Source organism: Tympanuchus pallidicinctus, unplaced genomic scaffold (assembly GCF_026119805.1).
Source record: "Tympanuchus pallidicinctus isolate F22 unplaced genomic scaffold, pur_lepc_1.0 scaffold1, whole genome shotgun sequence".
Taxonomy (NCBI): Eukaryota; Metazoa; Chordata; class Aves; order Galliformes; family Phasianidae; genus Tympanuchus; species Tympanuchus pallidicinctus.
In genome coordinates this window covers 87,574,994-87,593,020 of record NW_026294618.1, presented here as the reverse complement: position 1 = coordinate 87,593,020, position 18,027 = coordinate 87,574,994, and the positions used below count along the sequence as shown (strand labels likewise).

The 18,027-nt window shown below is 40.2% G+C and overlaps 1 long non-coding RNA gene across 1 annotated transcript; it reads right to left on the bottom strand.

Moving 5' to 3' along the window:
- Nucleotides 1–3,810: 3,810 nt before the first annotated feature.
- LOC128082249 (uncharacterized) lies at nucleotides 3,811–17,912 on the bottom strand. The gene is made up of 3 exons (XR_008207595.1): nucleotides 17,600–17,912; nucleotides 15,450–15,541; nucleotides 3,811–7,625 (listed from the first exon to the last, which is right to left on the bottom strand). It is a non-coding gene; the product is annotated as an uncharacterized LOC128082249 (long non-coding RNA).
- Between the last annotated feature and the right edge of the window lie 115 nt (nucleotides 17,913–18,027).

Sequence of the window (18,027 nt, the reverse complement as noted above, 5' to 3'; positions counted from 1 at the left end):
GATTTCAATGATTCCCCTCAAAGTTCCTAAGAGTTCAGGGGGTTCTGGGAGCAGAACCCAGGTCCCCGCTGACCTCAGGCTGCTGCCACCTAGGAGAGATGGGAGTCCGACCTTGTGAGCAAGGCCACAGCCGTTTGGCAGACGCGCGCATTATCTAACAGCGCAGTCTGCTCTTGAACGGCTTCAGCTGGGCGAAGCAGCGCGCACTGGGACAGCCCCGTCCGTTCTGCAGCCCTGACACAGCGCTCACTTGCCCTGTGCAGCATCACCTGTCGGCATGAGATGTAACTCAGCAAGGGACTCCTCAGAGCACAGGAGGGTGTCTTGCCAGTGGCGATGGCTGAAGCTCCATCTACCTCTTTGTTTCCCTGCTGGGCTTTGTGCTCTTCTTTTTGTGGTGTTTTCCTGTGAGGGGTGGGGGAGCTGGGGAGGAAAAACCTGAAGTCTAAATGAAGACGCAGGTGGGAGAGCCCTGCTTACCGGCTGTGTCATCGTTCTGAGAAGACACTGTTGGAAATCCATTCCTGCGTCATAGTAAAAGTTTGTTAAAAAAATCTTTCCTGCTGGGAAGAAAAAAACTTATTTTTAAAAAGGAAAAAGTCCTTTTGGCTACGGGAATGTCAGCTGTGTGAGTTATGACCATATCATGACATGCTGATCAGACATAAATAAATTTTTATCTCTCAGGACTGCATCGTGTATTCTTTTCTGTTGGCTGCCACATGGCTTTCGGTTTGTTGGTTTTGATTTAAATATTACTAATTTCAGCTAAAGCAGATAAAGGTGCACGGATGTCTTGTCATGTATGCATGTATAGAGAGAAACATATCTCACTGATTTTAAAATAAGGTAACCACAAAATGTTTTCAAAGGCTACGTTAGCTCAGGGCACAGAGAACTGATGTATTTAATTCCAGTGCCAGGTGCTTCTTCCCATCCTTCTCAGCTCAGGTGGCTGTCAGAAAGCACGTGTGGTCAGTCCCTGTGGCATACAGAGCGAGTGCCAGAATTGAGCTGATTTACCAGAGGCCATCCACTAGCAAACAGGGCAGAGTAATGGTCAGAGCTGTGAGAATGGTGCTCGCAGAGCTGGGAGTGTGATAGTGGATAAATATGGGCTACATGCTGTAGTTTTTTATGGTTTTTTTTTTGTTGTTTGTTTGTTTAATTGATCACTGTATCCCCTTTTATGGAAGAAAAAAGGTTTTTGTTTACACTTTTGTATAGGTAGAATCCACTGATACTTAGTTTTTCAGAATATGCTTAGATTCTCTGGAGCCTAAGGAAAAGCGCTCTGGTTTGGTTTGTCCTGACGTTCTGTTTCTGTACTGAGTCAGCTGGTTGGTTTGGTTAAGACTTCTCTGTGAGACTGGAGCAGTGATCCATTGGGATCTTCAGAGCAGCTTGTGCCAGTATCTAACACTACTGAATAAAGTTTTATTAATAACTTTAAAATTAATTTTAAGTATTACTGTAGAAGTGTTAAAAAATGGCATAAATACGTTGATCCATGAGTGCTAAAGATGGGAAGGAGCTTGTTGACTTATGATGAACAGATCTTAAAATTTGCATTGGGAAACTGGGAAAATTAAAAAAAAAAAATAGTGCATGTTGTGACAGTGTTAATTAGCATTAATTAAGATAAAGCTTTCTGCCCGTGCAATGTGTAAATAACAGACCACCCTCAGTAATGCTGGTCAGCTTTGCTTTGGGAAAATGCAGCAATGCTTTGCTTTGCTAACCAAAATTGTAATGCTAGATTTGAGAGATGGCAAATTCAGCTTATCATTGTGTGACAGAATAATGCAGTTAAGATTTTGTAATCTCACTTGAGAATCTGAAGGAGAAAATCTGTAAAATTTCTGGCAAATAAATGTTCTTTCATTTCTGTTGAAATGGGAAGAACGTTTCCTATTGACTTTGTTCCTTAAAGTTTTAGCTGGTGGATTTTGTTTCTGCAGCCATTGCCCTGCAGTAACACTAACATGGTACGGTACGTGTTTTACATTTGCACTGTAATTGTTACTTAACCTTGAGAAAAGCAGCATTTGGCAGACAGCTCAGTGTATCCCAAATCAAGAGAAGACTACATGTGGAAGAACAGTCCCTGAAGGTGGCCTCTAATACCTGTTACTGTTACTGTGTGGTACCTGCACAAGTTCAGTTGTGCTGAGAAAAGGACTCCAGAGTCAGTTTATTCTACAAAGATAATGTGGGGGAAAAAAGAAAAAAGAAGAAAATAAAAAGCTGTTTTAAGGGAATAAAGAAGTCTACTCCATTTATTCTATCACAAAGAAAGTTAAACACTACGTGCAAGCCCTCTGCAGTTAGTTTCCATCACTGACTACAGTCTTGAAGAAAAGATGAAAGATGCTGCAGCTCTGTGCAGAAGAAACGGCCCTAAGGGGTTGTATTTGCTCCTTTACTCTTGAAGTTAAAACTGGCATCTTAAAAACTTTGCTGTGGAGCTGAGACAGAAGTAGGTGCTGTTTAACCAAATTACGCAGGGAGGTTGTGACCGACATGATGCAGGTAACAGACCAGATGTTATCCTGATTGGCTTTTGGTCTGACCGTCTACAAATCTTGCTGTTTTACTAGTAATTATATGGCCAATTTTTTATTCTTTAATTTTTCAATGCAATGATTCTGCCCTGGACTTATTAAGATCCTGAACTGCAAAATATAGCAACAAATAAAATACTATTTTTTTCAGACCATTCAGTAACTTTCATATCTGGAGTAACTCTTCAAATGCCTGCCTTCATTATGTAAATATAGACCACAGACGCTGCCTGTGAGTCAGGTCCCAGATATGCCCAAGCCACTATCTTCACCAAGAATAGCTGTTCTCAGAGCCTCAGGGCAAACTGCAAGGATCTTTGCGTGGATGAGTGTCAAGTAACCTTATACATAGGGTCATTTCTTTCCAACCTTCCCATTAGAAGCTGGCTTATGTCCTGCCCTACTGAAACTTGTATCCCTATTTTGTTTTCCTTGCAGTCTGCCTCCTTAGTGTCCTATTTTGTAGTCCTGACACATCTTTGTGCCTGAGGAGGTGGACGGGTACTGCAGGCTGCCTACAGGGTTCTTTTAAGAGTTTGTTTTGAGAGAAAGCTTCTTTAGTTCTAAATGCTCTGACTTCACACTAGCTGTGCCTTTCCTCTTGTGTTAATGAGTAGTTTAAAAACAAATAAAATCCCAATTTGTTTTTTTTTCTGCTTGTCTTCCTTAGCTTTATATAGCCCTGTCAATTCTGCAATGACTGAGGACTTCTCTGAGCTATTTAAATTTCTGTTCTCATTCCTGTAGGTTCATCACCTGCACACTTACATTCCTTCTGCTTTTTATTATAACATTCAGAGAATTGATTGGCCTGTCAGCATAATTTATTTAAGTATTCATTTAAATACAGCTTGACAGTGAGTTTAGATTTTGTAATGGATTTACCATTAGTGATCTCCTGGCTTCAGTGAAACTTACATAAATCAAACAGTAAATGTTAGCACCTACAGCAAAAACATCTACTGCCAATAGCAATTATCCCCCACATTAAAATACTGTCTTCCTACAGCGTCTATGAAATTTGGTCTCTGGTTTTAACTTGTGGCCCTTTAGTTGACCACGTGAAATAAATCCAAAATATTGAGCCAAGCCCAAGGGTAAAGATGTGACAAAAATACCTATTACTTTGCAAAAAGTTCTTGGTGCTTACTTTCTGATGTGCCCATTTCTCTCTCCAGCACTTGGTTATGAAAGGAAGTGTGATATATGCTGCATCAGGCAGCACAGCAGACCTGAGCATAGTAAGGATAGATATCACAAGGTCAGGAGTGCCAGTTGCACTGATTAGTGCAATCCTGACTAAGAACAGTTACATGACTTTATGTTTATTGAGTACAAGGATTATGGGAATTTAGATGGAACAATTACCTATTTTTATCTTGGATGTTGTAAGAAGATGAGTCAGAAATAAACTGTATAGAAAGAAAGGCGAGTGCTGTAGCTAAATGAATAAAACTGCAGGCACAAGAAGTTCCTTGCATTGCAGCACTGGATGAATACTTGAAGTATTGAGGTTATAGCAATAACCCTTTGCTTTTAGAGGCACGCATTACGATGACAAGGTAATGTAAAGTGTGGCACCCACCTAGGCAATTTAGTACAGCAAGGCATTTTTTTACTCCAGCAAATCAGGAGGAAAACAAAATATGTTTTGCAAACAGTTAATTGTACTTGTTTCTTCCAACATCATAAGATAGGAGATGTTACTTTCGGAGCTGCCCTTCTAATTACTGTCTGTGGCATTAAATTAAAGACGACTCCGAGGCAGCACCACATGGCAGCTTCATAGACTACAGGCTTAAAGTAAATCAGAACAAACAGCAGCAAAGGAAAAACACAGGAGAAGCGCCTGGTGAGCTCACCAGTGAAGACTGAGGGACAAGTACTCAATAACTGCTTTTATGGGGGCTTGTGGCCTACTGAGAAGCAAATTAAATGCTGTGCCCTGCCCTCTTGAACTGTTCTTTGCCAGGGGATCCATCGTGTTTCTATTACAATGGCTCTCTTGCTGCCTTTTACCCTTTTCTGATAGAAGCACCTTACTTCAATCTTGTTCTTTCCACAAATCTGAAGAAAAATAATTACTTGACTGAAGTAGTTGATGTCAAAGACAGGAAGCAGCTTTGTGGAGATAATTATGTACAAGCTTACAGAGGTTTAGTTTAACTGTCTCAGGCATGTGTAAGCACTTTTCTTTTGCTCTGAAATCTTTACTTGAATGGGTACTACTGCAGAGGACTGCACACGGACCAATTTGTCCCTCTTCTCTCCTGCATTTATCACTGCAGATGGGATGCTGTACGTTCAGAGTTGTCATAATGCTGTAATAGCCTGCTCTAACAAATTCTATCAAGCTTTGAAAACAGATGAGTGTAAGAGAACCAGCGATGTTCTCATTCTTCCTTTTAGGGGGAAAGAGAAGAAATGTCCTTAGAAATATCAGGCCACCTGCTCCTTGGCCCCATTTTCATATCTCTGATGCAGCATGTAAAGAGGAACATTGATCCCCATTGATACAACTGTATGCCTCTCATCCTTGTTGACTAATGCATGCCAATAGATAGTGTGGATGAAGCATCGTTATGTAATGGTGCTTGTTGCAGGCAGTGAACCTCTCATGACATAACAGATCCTGTACTAAAGACAGAAGCAGCTTTATCCTAAGTATTATTGCTAATGTGAATAGACCTAAACATGAGCAGATGCACTTCAGCTACGTGAAATGTTACGACACTGTGCCATTAATAATTTTCAGTTTAAAAAACAAGTATATATTATTTCTTTATAGAGAAAAAGTAGATCTTTGTGTTTTGAAGATTTTGTAGTTTAATATCTGTGATGTTGTAAAGTCCAAACTAGGTAACTGTAAGATGTATGCTCAGCATCATATTTTGACCTTGATTACTCAGACCTCAATTACTCAACCTTTCCAGTTATTATAAAAGAGGTCAGGTCCTCTCATGTCTACTGATTAGAATTATAAATGAAAATGTTCCAAATTTATCTGAAATCTGAAAACATATTCAGTGTGCCTGCAGAGAGAAGGAGACAAAAAAACACAAAGGGGGATGGGAAGGGCAGAGTTCATTAGAATACCACTGATTTTGACACTGAAATCTTGGAGGCCTATACGCTATTTATAGTGACACATGAAGCCTTGTGGTCAAGGTGGCCTGACAGTGGGAGAGACTTGGAAGCCATGCCCTCTGGCCTGCTGCCTGACTTTGCCTCCCTGTGCTTTCATTTTCTGCACTGAGTAGTAATGACAAAAGCCCTACGTCCGTCAAACCAAGCCATCATTTCCTGCCAACACAACACACTGAGCTAGCTTGTGGAGGGATTAACCACCAGTTTCTGTCATTCTGTCTAAAGTGAAGCTACAGAGATCAGCCAACAGGCCTGTGTTTCTCAAGGGATGTGACCAGTGCCACTTTCACCTCAGGAACGGAGGACAAAGGCTGACAACAAAAGTGACTTTAAATTACACTCCTACTCCTGCATTTCTGAATTAAGTTATTGCTCACATCCAGCTGGACACACTAACCTGTCACTTAACCTACATAAACGTTTGTATGTTGACTGATGTGCACTGAAACAACTAACTTCTTTATAGCTATGGCACAGTCATGGTAACGCTGCTCTCTTTTGAGACAGGTCTCTACACAGACCTGTTGGCCATCGTGGGTCTCCCTGTTACTGTAGGTATAAGTATAATCTCGCTATTAAAATTCTGTTAGTAGCACTGGAGAACAAAATTGAACTTACCTATGGCCTTTATGTCAATGCTAACATGGTAAGCACAAGTGCATTACGCTATCATCCTCGTAAGCATTGAGACCCTTTAAAACAGCTACACTTGGACTGTGTGCAGTTGACCAAGCAACAGGATTTTTTCGTGCCTTCAATTTTTTCAGCAGCCTGTGGCTTAAGGGAAAACTGATCTTAGGACTGAATAGCTACATTCAATTGTAACAAAGGATAGTGCTAAAATTAGAAAAAAAGTAGCTTGCTTTTATATGGCATTTTAAATCACTAAACTTTCAGACATTACACTCTCCATCCACTTCTTCATATTAGCAACTTACAAGGAAATATTCTGTAGGAATTTTGGATTATCCCATATTCAAAAGATTTAAATTCTAGAATTATCATATTAAGATACGTGACTATTAATTACTTATCTAGTATTATCTAGTAGGCATTAAAATAATTTGGCCCTGTCGTAACAACATAAGGAAATTACCTTTAATGCCTTTAGAATATTGTATTACATTTAATTGCCATAAAACAGAAGGTTGTCTGGGAGTCTTAATGTAGCATTTCCAACCCACACAATGGGGATGGGGAAGCATTCCCAGCTTCCTAAAGAAATACGACCTTTGTTGTTGAGCCATCTGTTGTTACCCTGCCCCATAGCTTTCAGGCCTACTGGCCATATTCTGTTACATTTAGATCAGGTAGAAGAGTCAAGTGTGAAAGTAAGAGGGGTATTTTATTGAAAAAATTGGTAGCTGTTTGGGGGACAGACTCTCCAGCTTACTGAGCAACATGAGAAAAAAAAACTCCATACAGACATTTTACAGAACTTGGTCAGCTGGGCGATGTGTGGATGGCTGCACAGTCACTGCAGCACGAGCTGTCTGTGCCCAGCGGGCATTTCAGGGGAACATGCAGCACAGCTACTGTTACACAGCAGGAAGCAGAGTATAGGCAAAGTACAAGAATCTGTAGGACTCCAGCATTCACCAGCTTTGTTGTCCGTGCAAAATGAACGCTGAACATATTTATCTTCTACACTTCTTTGAGCAGTAATTCTTGGCTTGGAAGTGTCTAAGAGAGTTAACAATGAAAGCATCTTGCTTTTCTGTACTGCAACCCACCGAAAGATCCAAATGTTAATCTCCTTTGAAGTTTGTATCAGTGCTCATTTTATCCCGAGGATACAGAAGTGACACACAGCCACTCTGTCCATAGGATAAGGAACACGCAAGGTTTTGGTAAAGAAGAGTTTCATCCCTTTCAGCTCAGCATGTGTGTAACTGGCTTTCCTGTTGGCTTCGTCTAGAGAAAAGGGAGGGTGACTATGTTCTGATTTTAGTCCACTGAAACAATTTATACCCAGAAATAGCAAATACATTACTGTTGTTCATTAGATCATGCAGGTGAAGCTATTTTTCTCATAAAAGTGCATGGAAGGCCCCCAAAATTGTCTTGTTTTCTGAAGTTTTTCAAGTATCTGACTAAAAATGATCTTCATAGAAGATGCACTTTTTTATGTAATCACACAACTGCCTGTTAAAATAAGCCTACACTAGCTATTCAGAGTGAAGTTAGAGATGAAGCACCTATTGACTTAAATAAGGCTGAGACTTGATGTTAATATTTAGTACAGGATTAAGTTCAGCTGTGAAGGTACTAAAAGTTAAGGAAATTTCTTCTACCTGCCAGATAAACCTGGCTGAGCTGTGGGCAAAAACTGTGATAGTAAAAACTTTAATGGTAAAATGTCTTCTGATCTAGCAAGACTACTGGGGCAATGGGTTAGGAACAGACTGGACCCAGCCACATTCTCCCCAACTTTTTCACTTGCCTCTCCCCTGCTTGTAATGCCTGCCCTCACACATCTTCAAATTCTTGTTATGTTTGGGTTTCTTCAGTAATCAGCTCCAGCCAAGTGTCTTTAGCTTGCATCTACACAGGAAGGCTGTAAAATCATTATGGCAAGTTGGGGTTAAAGAGAGACCATATCTGAGAAACTGGCAGTGAGCCCAGAGCAGCTCTGTGCTATGATTTCTGTGGGTACTGGTAGAAGAAGAACAAACCTCTGCTGAGAAGGTGTATCTGGTAGGTAGGAATTATTGCTAGTAGTGGCTGTCTTTAGGGCTGCCTTGGCTTCAATGCTATTCATTCTGTTTTTCTTAGCTAGGTACAGAGAATGCATCCTTTAATCACCAGTTTGTTCTGGGCATTGTTAGTGGAAAAAGACCCAGGAAGTTTCCTACCTGTTTACTGGTGGAAACAGCCCTGGATGTCCTGTGACTTACCAAGGTGTGAGACCACGCTATTTCCAAAAACATGTGACCAAAATTGTTCTGATCCTATCCTGGTCTTTGTAGAAGAATGCATTTTGTACACCCATCCTCATTCATTTCTCTCTCCAAGCTTGAGCTGCAGTTTTCTGTGGGACTTCAGGACTCTTGTACCCACGTAGGCTGCCCAAACCAAAGCTGCTGCTCTCCCTGAGCAGTGTATGAGTGTGCCTTGCCTGTATACAAGCCTGTCTGCTGTTCAGCAATTCCTTGTAACACCAAAACTTGGGGGTGGGGGTGAAATAAGGACAGGATGGCAATGTTCATAGCAGAAATACCTCACAGTAATACTTGTCATCTCCATTACTGTCAAATTAATTCTGAATTGTTGCACATCATACACTGTTTAGCTTGAGGAAAGTGAAATGGTGTCTTTGCTTCCTTGGCAGAGAGTAGTTAAGCCCTCTGAGGAGCCTTGCAGACTGGCAAAGGAAATGTCAAATAATATTTGGTCAAAGAGCATTGCTAAAGTCCTCTAAGGAGCAGTCCTTGCTCTGTGCACTTCATCTCCACTACAAATACAGAACAGAAAAATAAGGGATGCTTTTAATTTAGGAAAATATCAGCTTTCAGACAAAGCTGGGGACATTTAGCATTGAAGTTACATTTAGGCTGAGATTTAAGATTTACAGACCAAATATTCACCTTCAAGCAGCTGTGTTTTAATGCAAGAGCAGAAATGAGCTAGCTGGGGCAGCAGACTGGAGTAATTCAGGATGAGCAGGCTTGATTTATGGCTGCTTCATGTGACCCGAGGCAAGTCTTCAGCACTATCACCATGGTCTCTCCAATCCAGCACAGTAAAACGTCAGTGCAGCAGACTCTCCAGTCCAACATAACTGCCTCAGTCCTTATACTTAGACAAAATCTAGGCAAGCGTTAAGGCATTCTGATAAATGAGATTGAACAATGACTTGTTCTCAGTATCTCAGTAAACGAAAGAACATCTATTTAGATGCCTAGTGAGAATTAAAATCCTCCAAGACAGAGTACATATTATGTCTGGAGAAAGATGATCACACGGTGAAAAGAAAACAAATCAGAAACACTCATCCCTCTGTGTTCCACCTTGATCAGTTTATTCTCTGGGTGCTGTTCCACCAAGTTGCTGATCTTTTCAGTTTTTTCCTCCATCACCTGAATGAAGATCTGTTCAAGCTTTTCTGGGATCCCTCAGCTTACCAAACACTTGGTGGAAATTTATTAAGGAGAAAACAGGAAAGTACAACACAAGTTCTGTCTCTAAAGTTCAGTTAAGGGTTTCGGTAAAGAAACTAATGGTGTTGAGTGAGTTTAATGTGACAGTCTGGTCTAGAATTATCTTAGAGGTATGGGCTGTCAGTAATTATTATGCTTTCTGGTGTGCGGTGCTACTAGTATAGAATTATTACTGTACCGAGACAGTTAAACATTTAAGAATCACATACTTGGGGTGATTACATAACAAATGGATTCTACTCTGGGGTCATGCTCTCTGATGTTGTCGCTTAGGGCTTCACAGGTTAATGATCATCCTCCATGCTGCAAAGTGACCTGGATGCCATGCTCAAAAATGAACTTAGAAATTATGATGACAGTCTGCACTAATTACTCCGCTTGCTTGCAACTTTGCTACACAGGCATTCTATATGCCTGGCTAAAAACAGCAGACAAACAAAATACTCTCGGCAGGAGCTGGCAAGAAAACAGCTAACAGAAGGCCAGGTGCAACCAGTACAGTCACCTCAAGGATAGAGCAACTCCTGTGACTCCAGGCAGGGGAGCTAAGAGGCCATGGCTTTTGTTCCTCTCCCTTGTCTTCCCCTGGATTCATAGCGGTAGCTGTGTGGCTCCCTGTGGCCAGAGGGAGAACGACTTTTCCCTTGGTGAGCAACGCTTGTGAAGATATTGTTTGTAGGGTCACTCTGAAATAATTCTAGGAGGTGGCATTATAATTATTGGCTGTTAAATGCTCCAATCTACTCCATATAAATCTTTGGAGTATGACTAATTAATATAATAACCTCCTCTAGCAGAGAACAAATTAACTGCCTGAATGCTCAAGACTTAAAAGATCAGAGAACAAGCTGGAAGGCACTGAAAAATTGAATTAGCAGATTCTCGGGCTGGCAGCCAGTAAGGGACTTCATGCACTCGTGTGTGGTTAGGGCTGAGATCCATGCCCCAGAGACCCAGGCACAGCCTCTGCCTTCTCTGGGATCACACCATGTGGGTACTTCCCTGAGGACAAGAAGGGAATGAGCTCCAGAACCCTGTATTTTTTTGACTAATATTCTGTGAATCAAATGATCTCATTAGGTAAATGTGCATCTGACCACAAAACGTTATTTTTAGCTGAAACTGAAAACCCACATTAGAGTTGCTTCCTTCTCTTCCTGAAACTCTACATCAATTTTCTGCAGAATTCCCCTGTTTTCTGATTAAAATAATCAGCAACTTGTGCGGCTGCTCTTGTATTTTAACTTCAAAGCCCATGCATGTTGTTTTTCCTTCAATTTTAGCAACGAGGTGAGCTTCTAACAGACACTAAACAAAAGCAATCAGTTTCTTAGAAACATGTAACCAAAAGTACAGGTACAAGAAAAGCTTTCTGCTTTCAAGTAAAAAAAAAAGAAAAATTACAGATCAGTGTGATGCACAAAATTACATTCCTATTTGGATTTTGACCACAGCGCTCCTAGGGTTCAGGTTGAGCTTGAAAGGTGACACTTAAACCACTAAAAACGAAACAAAATATTATAAGTTTCTGAGCTTCAGCCACTCCAAAACTGAATGAGGTACCACAGAAATCAGAGGTCGCATTCAGAAAATCTCAGTGACCTTAAATATTTGATTGTTGCACATCATGATAATTGTTGGTAACAATCCAAAGAATAGGACAAGACTTCAAGCCTGTCTTGGCCGTATCAGATCTGCAGTTGCTGTCTACCTGTTTTTTTCCAGTCAACCTAAATGAATTATGGCTGTGTTCTCCACTACAATTCAGCTTGGTTCTCCCTAGGCAAGAGGTCATTTTAATCTTATTAAGTCCCTTCCAGGGAGCTTCCTACAGTAATGAGGCTTGAGAATTGTGAGGAAAGAAGCAGGGTGGCCATCTTGCTCTTTAAGACTTAGGTCTAACCATTGTTTGTGGATTGTTTCAAATGAGGGCAGCTGAAAATACTCAAACCTATTTGAACATGAAAGCAAAATTTGCTAAACCGTATCTGTGAGGAGCTAAAAATCTAGGCTTTTTCCTCTAATTTGTCAGACTTGACTTCGTCTTCCAAAAATCAGTTCATGTTATGTCATTCTCCATTAGTCTAAAGAGCTGGTAAGTACCAGGTATTTTTCTCCACATGAAAGCTCTTATTCACCGTAATCATCTTACTGTAATATAAGTAGGACTGGGTTTCAGAATAATACATGACATTAAAAAAAACATGTACTTCAGTAAGCAGAAGGTTGTTATCCCATGGGTTTTTATCTCAAAGTTACACTTTCTAGTGTCTAGAGCACACAAATTGGTCAACTTTTCCCACAAGTGAGTCAATATTCATATAAACCCACTCATGGCCATCATCATGAAAGGACTGAGCACAGCCCTGCCAAAAAGGACCTGGGGGCACTGGTGGATGGCAAGCTGCACAGGAGCCACCAATGTGCCCTCACAGCTCAGAAAGCCAACCGGATCCTGGGCTGCACCAAAAGAAGCACAGCCAGCAGTGCAGGAGAGCTGGACCAGATGATCTAAAGGTGCCCTCCAACCCTAAGGATTCTATGACTCTATGTAGACTGTCTTGATTTTATAATCTTTTCATTAGCATTGTTTTTGGGAAACCCACATACCAGGGTGCCCCCTAGGACACTGGGTGTTAGAGGTGTACAGCAATAACAAAATTCAAGTCTTTTCTGTTTAAAATCAGGCAACTAATTTCTTGTAATCTGTGGTAAGGGGCACCAGGGAGCTGTGTATCACAACAAGGCACCAGAATACTCGTCTTCTGCCAAAAATTTTCACCTGTCTACTCATCTTCTGCTCAAACCACAAGGCTTTTTTCCTTAAGTCAATCACATAAGATATAACTGATATTCTTGGCACAGGAATTTATCTCCTGAAAGCAAAAGCTTGTTTTCAGCTCCTGCTTGCTTCTACATGGGCCTACAGTACGTCATGTACATGTACTTTCAAGAGCTCCAGCAAGTGACAGGTGCCACCTGTGCCACTGCTACACCTGTGCAGATCCTGCTAATGGAAAATGCTGTCTAATTCATCTATCTAATGCACTTGTAACCTTTAACATTACAAAATCTGAAAGCATGTTATGGGCAGTGCCCAAATAACACTAGGTATGTTAGTTTGAGATCATTATCTTACACAACCAGACTCCTTTGGTATCTGCTACCAAAAAAAAATCTGCAAAAAGTATTATTTGTAATAGACAGAGAAGTTTTATTTCTCCTTTTGGTACTAGGTAAGTAAAATGCAGGAGGCATAAAAGCTGAGGACTACACTCTGTCTTTGGCTAAACAGAATGGACTAGAATAGGGGTAGCGCTTGGTCTCTGTTGGCAGTCAGTTTAAAAAATGTGGTCAGTCAGTACATGCTTCAGCCAAACAAAATGCAGTGTGAATGAAGCAGGAGAGGGGCTGGCTGTCCTCCAAGCTCAAAAGCTGAATTATCAAGACTTTGCAGAAGCTGTTGTGTCATTAAAGAGAGTTCCAAAGTACATAAAGCCTTCCGTTTAAAGGCTTTGCTTCCTGTCTTTGCAGGCAGGGTGTCTTATAAGGTAGGAAATATTTGGCATCAACTCAATGCTATCCTACTGCCTTGCAGCCTCCTGAGTGTACAGAAGAGTACTGGATCCATGCAGAGCAGGCCTGAATCGCATGACATTTTGCAGGGGCAAGGACCCCAGACGAGGTGTGGAAGAAATGTGAGTCACTATTTGTGATTTTACTTCAATGTCTGAGGTGATTTCTGAGCATTTTTATCTCACAAGAGAAACAAGGGAGAATGAGAAGTATTAATTTTTTATGGATAGCATTTTTACCACATACTTTGAGGTTATTCAACCAATAAAATTTAATCTGAAAAGTTAGTACGCTATCTCCATTTCAAAAGAGAAGTTGAGGCATAATAAACTTGTATATTTCCATAGGAATGAGTTACCAACAGAGACCAGAAAAAAATTCAAAATTATCATAACAGATTTCTTGCTTGGACACAATTCCAGTTTTTTTTTCAGATTTTGATGAGGTGAGGACTTGAGGTTACTCAGGAATTCCACACTTTAAGTTCTATGCACCTCAACAAATCCGCCTCTTAATCAATTATCTTAATCAAAGATTATAAAAGATCCATACAAGCACCTTCTGCTCATAAAGTGAATGAATACCATTTTGAAAATCAGCATATATGTAGAGACATGTATAATACACAGGGCTGCTAATCTCACCTCAAAATTCAGAGCTAGGTAAGGATATGCTTCCAAAATGTCCAGCCATGTCTTTAAATATTCCCTTATAAGAAATGTATAAAGCAAATCTAGATTTAATAGAATTCACATGCTACTCTCCCTGAATGCAAAAATACATCTTTTTTGACTTTCCTCATTCTCCTCCTCATTCATTCCCACACTTAGCTTTTCTTTTTCTTCACTGCTACATGCACAAACTTAACTTCCTGCTTGTTGAATTTGTTTTCATTTCTTGTGCTTCCATTTTTTCCTTATTTTACAGGCTTGTTTTGCAAAACAGTGAAGGTGCAGCTGCTGCAATGCACTCCCCAAATGAAGCTTGCCTGCTGCATGTATTTCTTTCTCACTTGGCACTGAAATTCAACATTACCAAAAATGAAATGCAGCATGGCTTAAACCACTATAATTAATGCTTCTAAATTTTGTTCCTTTGCTGCCCTGTCCACAGATGTGCTGTGAAGGATGTCATCAATGAATGTGTTGTTTTCCCTCAAACCAAACCAGCAGAGGAAAAATACTAGGAAATTTTACTCTCTGGTACTTTTTTTCCTGGCATTTACCAACACGACATGAAGAAGTATGTTGGAATCATAGGCCATTATTCTAGTCTTTAGTATCTAAATATGTTGAACACGGATGTCTGGCAAAGATATTAAAATCAACAAGCATTCCAATTATCACAAATTTCCTTATTCCAAATACTGTCAACTGGAATATCCCAGAAAGACAGAGAGCAAGAGACAGAGAGCTTGGAAAGCATTCTTCCATCTCCAAGCCGACAGTGATTATTCTGAACTTTTTTTCACTACATTAAACTATTCTGGGAGTGTGTGGTTTCTTTTCTGTTTATTTTTTAAATCAAATCAACAGCTCTGCATACTTCATTAATCTCTGTTTACCCACTGATCTGTTCACTGTTTACCACACCAGTGATGTTTCTGAAGGAGGATGGTGCTATTGTCTAATATTCCAGCTTTTTTTGTTTGTTTGCTTGTTTCTTTTTCTTCTAAATATGAATTTTGACAATAAAATCAGCAGCTGGGGGAGGAGGGGAAGGGAAAAAAAAAAAAGAAATAGAAAAGTGTAATCTGTATACAATAATCTTTGGTAGATCTAAAATTTATGTTCATGTGACCAAGGGAGAAAAAGTGCAGAAAAAAACCAATACAGAATGAAGAATCAGCGTAATGACATGTAAGGACAAATGCAACTGAAATGTTTAAAAAGCAAAATACTTCTGTGATAAAAATGAACTAAAATAACAACCGATGTCTTGGTCACTCCAATTTTTACAATTCACCTTTCTGTCATTTAAAAGCATTCTTAAGATCTCTTACCTTGCCAATGTAAAGTGCTCAATTCCTTTTCTCCTGGTAGACTTCTGCACATTTCTGAGATCCTGGAACATGATTTCCTGAGTCTTTCACCTCTTTGAAGAGAAGAGACATGATTTTCCTCAGATATTTTTGTCATTATTTTAATTATTTTAATTATTTTAATATTTTGTATTGTTTTTATAATCTTTATGTTATATATCATCATTAGAATCTTCTGTGTTTATTTTCAGTATTTTTCCTATCAAGATTCTTTTCTGTTTCTGAACCAGTTTTTGAAATGTGCAGTTTTCTGATTGGATAACAAAAAGAAGATGTCACAAACGTAATGTAATTCGCATCAGTACTTCAAAATACCTATTTTGCCATCAGTATGTATAAACATACTCATTTGGACTCCCACAGTGAAGATTTAGCCATTTATCATTACTTACTTCCATGTAGAAAACAGAGAAGATATCTAAGAAAAAGCAGACAGCTACCTACTCTAATGTTCAGCATGTCATATTTAGTCAGACAACTGGGCCCTGGAATAAGGAAAGTGGTGCTCCTTAGGGCAGAAATGGCAGTTGTCTGACTGTGAACTTCAGAAGAATTTTAGGTTTCAGAATAAAATATTACAAGTAATAATAAAAAATAGAATATCAGCATCTATTTGGAAGCTTTCAAAGACCTGAAGTCAGTACACGTATTTCCGAGACCAGAAACAATCCTAAGATTTGCTTCTGAACTAGAAACTAGACTTGGAAACACAGTATTTTATGAATGTGGTCTCCATTTCAAACTTACAACATATTTTTGGAATCTCCCTGGATTCTCTTACATGGTGAGAACCAGAAAGAAAAAAGAATGCAAGCGGATTACCTACTGACAACTGTAATAACCACTTTTAGAAATGTGTTTTTCTCACATTGTCAAGTTCTTAAAAATAAGCATAATCAGAACTCAAATGATTGTCCTACTGGTTTTTGGAGCGTGACATTTTGACATTTCTATGATTCAAACCAGCATTCTTTAGAGAAACTTTCAAGTCAGACCCTACACGAAGCGCAGTGTTGAAAACCTCCTCTATTTCTGTGGCAATATAAATAGAGAGCCTCCCATTGATAACAGCGGGAATGCACGATGGCCTTTTGCTAATTTGGAAGTACAGAAGTCTGAAACAGATATATATTTGAAACCAGAAATGAAAGCTTACGGCCTGCATAATGCATGATGCGATATGTTTCATTTTTATTGCATAATGCCATCATTTATTTATCACGCTAATAACAGATGTGAGAATTTTCTTTTAAGGTAATTAAAAACAGTGGTAAAAGTGAACCATTTGACGGACACCATTATTCTTTAACAACCAAATTAAAATATCTTACACCCACTTGCTCATTATTTTCCTGTAATGAACAGATACCTACAGACAGCCGTGGAACTTTTATAATGGAAACAACAGGAGCTTTTGTGCCTCCCGATGAGGAAAGTAAAGGCTTAGATTCGTCTAAATGGTAGAATGTAAGAATATTTCATCAATAGCAATAGTGTGGCCTCTATGCCCCCAAACCTTTTCTCAGAGCCCAAAACAAAATGGGGAAAAGACTAATGAAGCCATGCGGAGATGCAATATGAGAAACTATCTGTCGTGTTGCTGTATTTGTAGGTCAAGAAATGCAACTGTTCCCTTTTGAACCCGATTCAGGCATTATACAGGTGTGCTGCAATTCCCTGCTGAATAATGAGTTCCTCCTTCCATCATGGCCATTTCCACATGGAGAGAGATTAAATTAAACTGAATGCAGAGCTGCACTCCAGTACTGCTCCAAAATTATCCCAAGTGGTATTAGGAAACACATCACGTACTTAAAATCTGCTATGCTAGGATATTACAGTGTCATTCTGTGTAATTTAACGCACCCATAACAATTACTGGTTCAACACTTGGATACAGATCCACACATCTCTGCTTTCCAACCTACATTCCTGAGTTTTTGACGAAGAATATCTGGACGAATCATTCTCCTCATTGATTTTAGAGAACAATTTTTAGGAGCCATTTTCTATTTTTTTACATAGCTTGAGGTGTTTAAACACTTCTCTGTATTACAGAGCCCTCCATTAAATTCTTCTAAATTATGTGGCTATCTGCTCAGAAGACTTACACATTTCTTAAATGGGGGGAACGTACTGTCCGTACAGGAAAACGTCTCTTCCTGACTAGCTATTGGCGCTTGTGGCTGATCCGCACACTGTGCGACGCGGACTGGGGCACGCGAGCGGAGCGACATTCCTACAAGTGAAGGCCCACGTGCTGTGCGGCAGGCTCAGCCTGTTCAGACGGCAAACCGAGGCGTCGCTTGCACACCGCGTCCGCCTCAGAAAATACGAACGAAAGCAAACGGAGACACGGAACCCCCACAGGCTGCCGAACGCCTCGCACGCTCCCACGGAGCACGGCCCACCCCATCCCGCCCGCTGCAACTTGCCGCGACCACGCCTCAGCGTACGAGCGCGAGGCGGTGCCACGCGAAAGGGGTGGGACGGGGAGGAGCGGCTCGAGCTCTCGCGATATCTCCTACAAGCCGCGTCC